The sequence below is a fragment of the Theropithecus gelada genome, chromosome 1 (assembly GCF_003255815.1).
Source record: "Theropithecus gelada isolate Dixy chromosome 1, Tgel_1.0, whole genome shotgun sequence".
Lineage (NCBI taxonomy): Eukaryota > Metazoa > Chordata > Mammalia > Primates > Cercopithecidae > Theropithecus > Theropithecus gelada.
The window spans coordinates 198,349,017-198,355,876 of record NC_037668.1 but is presented as its reverse complement, the minus strand read 5'-3'; the positions used below and the strand labels follow the sequence as shown (position 1 = coordinate 198,355,876).

Genomic DNA, 6,860 nt, shown 5'->3' with positions numbered 1-6,860 from the left:
AACTCCAGGCCCTCTAGATGCCCTGGATCTCCAAGTGCCAATGCAGGGCCTCACTTGCTGTTACCTCTAACTTGACATGTTCTGCACAAAAAGGCATGTGAGGAGCATCTCTCCCTTCTCCTTTGCATCACAGTAGACACAGGGCCCTGAAGTGCTGCCTCGTGTTTCCCAAGAATTCTCACGTCAGTCTACAGTCAACCAAGTCTCTAGATGAGGGAGTGATTATTGCTACACAGAATCAGAACATAGATAAGCTCAGGGTGCCACAGAGAATCAGAAAGTGATGCAGAAACACCTAACCAAAAAAGATAGAGGCCATGTACACCAGGTTAGTGATGGGCTCTTGTCTACCCCTGGCCTGTCCTGCTTACCCTGATGGAGAAGAAAGTGAGGATTGCCATTAAGCCATGCTGAAGAACATAGGTTAATTTTGTAGTCAGAAAAAAATGGTGACATTTCAAACCATCATTGTAATAAAACAATACATTTATTTATTTAATTCAATGCTTGTAGTCACATTATACAAATTGCCATCAGGTCACAGGTCTCAATAGTGTGGGTACAGTCACTCTCAATGAATCATTTTGCCATCTCCATAAAGTCACAGGTGAACAAAGGCCTTTAGATAGTATAGGGAGAGACACCAGATCCAACTGGACCCAACTAAATGACATGCAGCATTTCATTACCCTGAATGGACAGGTCAGAAAAATACCTTTTTATACACCTCTCCCTTTTCCCATACCTTCAAAATAGGGCCTCAGTGGGACTGGGGGGCAGTGAGCCTTACCTGGGCCTGCCCCAGGTTCCATTTCTGGTATCAAGGACTTTTCAGCCCCTCCCTACCTTGTCATGTATCTATGAATAATCACATGCATGCATGCACACACACACACACACAATTTCACCCTGGCCCAGACAATTTCCAAGGCTGCTGGTCAACCCTGGTGCTGGTTTCCTGATTAACAGTTGCTCACTCCAGGCTTTACCTTGTAAACCTAAGGAATTGTCCCTGGTTCTGCTCTGCTGCTTTAGGAGGCAGAGAACCTCTGTGCAGGCTGGAATCTCACCTTTCCAACATCATTTCCAGACAGGATTCACCAAGGACATCTGTGTCCTATGGGAAGTCCAAACTCCCATTCTGCAAGTATGTCTAATTTATTTCAGCATTCAGCTGTCCCTTTTCTGTGAAATTTTTCTTTTATCCCATGTGTCTTTCTCTGCCTCGCCCTCTCAGTCTCACCCTTCCTTCCAACTAAGTTAGGAGAGGGACTCTGCTATTTATGGTTGACCTTACCCTGTGCTTTGTAAGGTATGCTAAAGGATTTTCTCCCCCACCTTTGCCAGTGGATTTTTAAATTAATTTTAAAAGAGAACGCAATTTCTGAGGCTGTCCTTCCTTGAAGGACACTTTTTATTCCCTCTGCAGAATGTGCACTGGGGATTGGTCTATAGAAAAAATATCTTCTGTGCCTCTGTTTTATTTTATTCCTGGGGTGGTTTGGAGGATGGGTGATCTGATGACACAACTAACCTCACAAAGTGTCCTCCTTCTCTGTCGGAGTTCAATTTACAACATAATCGGGCTTGGCAAGGGATATCCTGAAACAGCAGTAACCCTCTACACAAAACATCACTTTGCTTCAGGCCAAGCCTATTCACCTTCATGGTTACTTTTACACAGTGTCTAGTATCTTGTGTACAACTATAATACTTGGTCCTTGGTGATTAAAAAGAACACAGGGTTTGTCTACACACACACACACACACACACACACACACACACACTCTCAGACTCTGGGAGAAGTGTGCCTTCCAGAAGTGTTCCTTGCATTGCTGCCCAAATCCAAACCTCTTCTTTGAGAAGGGAAGGGCACATTAAAGGAGGTGCCTGAACCCTTCTCTGGGTCGGGGGCCCATGGTTTCCTCCACGTCCCTGGTGGAGGCCTAGAGTCGGAGTGGGAGAGGGAAGTGGTTGGAGAAGAGGAGAGAGCTATGTTGAAAGACAGCTGGGGAGAAAGCAAGCCCTCTATTCCCCTCTGCCCCTTAGTCCATGCTGAAACCCCAGAGTACACTAGCAGAAACGGAAATGGGCAGTCCTGCCATTTCCAGGTTCTGGTGGGCACCTTTCCACATCCTAAACCAAAACACGGGACATGGACTGTCTGGGTTTGTTCTGAAGAGGTGGCAGGTCCATTTTTTCATGGAAATCCTGACAGTGTCAGCTGTGAATCCCACTGATGCTGGTGTAGGGTTAACACCATGGAGGTTGCAGGGGCCTATGCTCTTGCTGTACTTCCCTCACAGCTCTCTCTGTTATTTACTTTCCCCTTAATTTCACATTTGTTAGTTGTGGGTTTGGGTAGGGCAGGAGAAGCAATAATTTCCATTTACTACCAACCACATAGCACACAAAACCAAATGTAGACCACTCCTCAGTCACCGACCACTGTTTCTGATGGTACAGGGACATTCTAGGATGGGGGATGAGATATCCATCATTCAAAATGAGCCCAGAGGGCCACTACTGTAAATATATGTGGTTGGCTGAATATAAATGTCTGACTGTATATTTTTTAAGATAAACTTTTTGTCTGTTTTGTTTTGTTTTGAGACAGAGTCTCTCTCTGTCTCCCAGGATGGAGTGCAGTGGCATGGTCTCGGCTCACTGCAACTTCCACCTCCTGGGTTCAAGCAGTTCTCCTGCCTCAGCCTCCTGAGTAGCTGGGATTATAGGCATGCACCACCATACCCAGCTAATTTTTGTATTTTTAGTAGAGACATGTTGGCCAGGCTCGTCTTGAACTCCTGACCTCAAGTGATCCACACACCTTGGCCTCCCAAAGTGCTGGGATTACAGGTATGAGCCACCACGCCCAGCCAAGATAAACTTAAAAAAGAAAAAAAGACTTTAATTAGCTGGAACCCCACTAACCAGCACTCTGACTTAATTAGGACAATAAACTATCAGGAAAAGAAACAAATGATAACAAAAAAAGATAAAAATAATAGCTATTTATTGTGTCACTTCCGTGTGCCAGGAAGTTATTTCATATACTTTTTATGCCAACCCTGGGGAAACTCTAAATGTCAAAGAGGTTAAGTAAGCTAGCTAAGAGCATACCTCCATTTACAAGTGAGTCAAAACTCAACCCCAGGTTCTATGCTCTACAGAGCTATTCTATATGCCTAAGTTTTGTCATGTGTTGCCATAACAGAATATCTGAGAATGTAATTTAAAAAGAAAAGAGGCTGGGCGCAGTGGCTTTTGCCTGTAATTCCAGCACTTTGGGAGGCCGAGACGGGTGGATCACAAGGTCAGGAGATCGAGACCATCCTGGCTAACATGGTGAAACCCCGTCTCTACTAAAAATACAAAAAAATTAGCCGGGCTTGGTGGCGGGCACCTGTAGTCCCAGCTACTCCAGAGGCTGAGGCAGGAGAATGGCGTGAACCTGGGAGGTGGAGCTTGCAGTGAGCTGAGATTGCACCACTGCACTCCAGCCTGGGCGGCAGAGCAAGACTCCGTCTTAAAATAAATAAACAAATAAATAAATAAAATAAAAAGAAAAGAGGTTTATTTGGCTCACATTTCTGATGGCTGGAAAGTCCAAGAGCATGGCACTGGCATCTGCTCTGCTTTTGGTGAGGGCCACGTGCTGTGTCACACATGGCAGAGAAGCAGAAAGGCAAGTGGGTGTGTTCAAAGAGGGCAAAACATGAGAGTCAACTCTGCTTTGTAACAAACCACACTAGTGGGAACTAATCCATTCCCAGTAGAACTAACCCTGTCTTGGGAGAAATACATTAACCTGTCTTAACCACCTAATCACCTTTTAAAGGCACCATCTCCCAACACTGCTACATTGGCAATTAGATTTCAGCATGAGTTTTGTCAGAGACAAACCACATCCAAACCACAGCACTTTATATATCTTGCTTTTTTGTTTGTTTGTTTTGTTTTTGTTCTGAAGTCCTAAATAATGAAATGGGTAAGACTTTTACAGCTACTAGGGTAGTCATTAGCACTGTTTATCAAATATTTTTGGATTGCCACCTTCTGAACATAGAGAAAGACAATATTTTCCAGCCCCCTCCTGAGTGGGACACTGTGGCTGATACAAGTCAATATGTTGTGAGTGGAAATAATAGAAGTGATGTGTGTCACCTCTGAACTGGGGCATTTAATCATTAACAGGAGACTCTCCAGAGCTCTCTTTCCTTCTGCAAAAAGGCAAGTTCCAGCTCCATCAGCATAGGTCTTGAAGTGAGGATGATTTCAAACCAAGCCTCAGCTGCCCCATAGTAGATATGCTATATGCCTGAGAGTTGGGGATTATCTGTAGATTACTGTAGCATAATCTAGCCTATCCTAACTGAAAGGATCACAACCTAAAGAGTGCAGAAATATATCTTTATTTCCTCATAACTAACTTAACTCTCAAGCCCCCACTTCCACCAATAGTAGAAAATTTAATGTTGTCCATTCAACTCACTTTGAGTGTAGCTCTCCCCCATTTTTTGAGGAGAGAATACTTGGTTAATTCCAAGTTCCACCCCTTGGGATAGGGATGGGACAGTACATCTAAGTTTCAGGTAATGAAGTGGGTAAAAAGAATAGGTTTTTTTTGGTTGTTTTTGTTTTGAGATGAAGTCTCACTCTGTCACCCGGGCTACAGAGTGCAATGGCAAGATCTCAGATCACTGCAACCTCCGCCTCCCCGGTTCAAGTGATTCTCCCACCTCAGCCTACCAAGTAGCTGGGAATACCGGCATGCGCCACCACGCCCGGCTCATTTTTGTATTTTTAGTAGAGATGGGGTTTCACCATGCTGGCTAGGCTGGTCTCGAACTCCTGACCTCAAATGATCTGACCACCTCAGCCTCCCAAATGCTGGGATTACAGGCGTGAGCCACAGTGCCTGGCCAAGAGCAGTTAAGTGCCCCATAACAAAGAGAGGCACTGGAAGTTACCTTTGTCCCAGGGCTGTCTTCTCATCTGCAAGCCATCACAGCCACGTGGCTCTTTCCTCTCTACCTTTGTGGTGGATGTGTCAGAGGCACGTGAACCAGAGCGACTCCATCTTGAATAGGGGCTGGGTAAAATAAGGCTGAGACCTACTGGGCTGCATTCCCAGGAAGTTAGGCATTCTTACTCACTGGATGAGATAGGAGGTAAGCACAAGGTACAGGTCGCAAAGACGTTGCTGATAGAAGGATGCAGTAGAGAAGCCGGCCAAAACCTACCAAACCCAAGATGATGATGAAAGTGACCTCTAGTCGTCCTCACTGCTCATTATACACTAATTATAATGCATTCGCATGCTACAAGACAATCACACCAGCACCTTGACAGTTAATAAATGCCATGCCAATGCCCAGAAGCTACCCTATATGGTCTAAAAAGGGGTGGAACTCTCAGTTCTAGGAATTGCTCACCCCTTCCCGGAAAACTCATGAAAAGTCCACCCCCTGTTTAGCATATAATCAAGAAACAGCCAACCAGCAGACCTCAGGGCTGCTCTGCCTATGGATTAGTCATACTTTTATTCCTTTACCTTCTTAATAAACTTGCTTTCACTTTATGGATTTGCCTCGAATTCTTTCTTGCACAAGATCCAAGAACCCTCTCTTGGGGTCTGGATCGAGACCCCTTTCCAGTAACAGACGCCTGCAACACTGCCAAGGCTTCTGAACATGAGGCAAGCCAGTCTGCCTCGTCCTCATCTTAACCCAAGACCTCTAAGGTTTCTAGCCCGCTCACAGTGTTTCTCCCTCCTCCGCACCAGATCTCTGGACCTCAGGCTGCTGGGACACTGTGAGGCAGTCCTCGAGTAACTCATGCAGCTACAGTGACTATTGCTCTGACATCGTGTGTGCCTCTCTAAGGGCCTCACTGTCTGCCTACGCTACAGCTTGGGGAGCAAGGCACCTCTTGCCTCAGGCCCCAACCCCACCAAACCTATCAGAGGTTTATTTTTGTTCGTTTGTTTTGTGCCGTTGTCCTAGGTTTCTTGAAAATATTACAGTATTGCAGAAAGATTCAAACAGATCCCTGAGCCGTTTTGAAAGTCGTGTCACCTGTAGGCTGACTGACCTGCAGGTTGGACAGACTGCCAAATGCTGGAGTCCAAAAGCATTTTCTTAGCATCAGGATCTACTTCAATGATCTCCTGATCCAGGGCTGAGACCTCGGGAACATGATTGTCTCTTTTTTCTCCCTCCTCCTCCTGCAGCTTGATGGAGATACCTCTTACTGCGTCCCTCCGAATCCACTTCATCAGATGCGTGACATAGCCTGCTATCTTGTTGTGGAGCCTCTTGCTGGGGATAATGGTGATCTCCTCACACACGTGCTTGTCCGTGTGGCAGTCATTGCCCAGGCACGTGTAGTACTTTTCTATGATGACCCGGACTGCCTTCTTCATGGTTTGGGTGTGAACGCGGCCCATGTTGGCGGGTCCTTGGTAAAAGAGGCCCTATTAGAGGTTTCTAACACACATTTTCTACACCCCACTGCTGGCATGAAGTCAACGGGGTAGGGGGATAGGGGTTAGGACTCTGAACATTCTCACAGGGAAGCCCAACAATATCAATATCTTACTTTCCTGCTTTCCCTTCCCAACTCTCGGGTCCCTCCCCTTTTGGAATGTAAAACTATCTCTTACATCAGAGCTACTCAAAGTGCTGGTTGGCAACAAGCTAAGTCTGGTTGGTGTCAGCACATAAATCACCGTATTGCTTCCTTCATCAAGAAAGTCTTGCTAAAAAAAAAAAAAAAAAACCAACAATGAAAAAAAAAAACCAGCAATAGTGCCAACTGAACTAAACAGTGTTCATAGTGATAAAGTTGATTTACA

General features: G+C 45.5%; 1 pseudogene; it reads right to left on the bottom strand.

Annotated features, from left to right (window-relative positions):
* Positions 1-6,043: 6,043 nt before the first annotated feature.
* Positions 6,044-6,452, bottom strand: LOC112628600 (annotated as a pseudogene).
* Between the last annotated feature and the right edge of the window lie 408 nt (positions 6,453-6,860).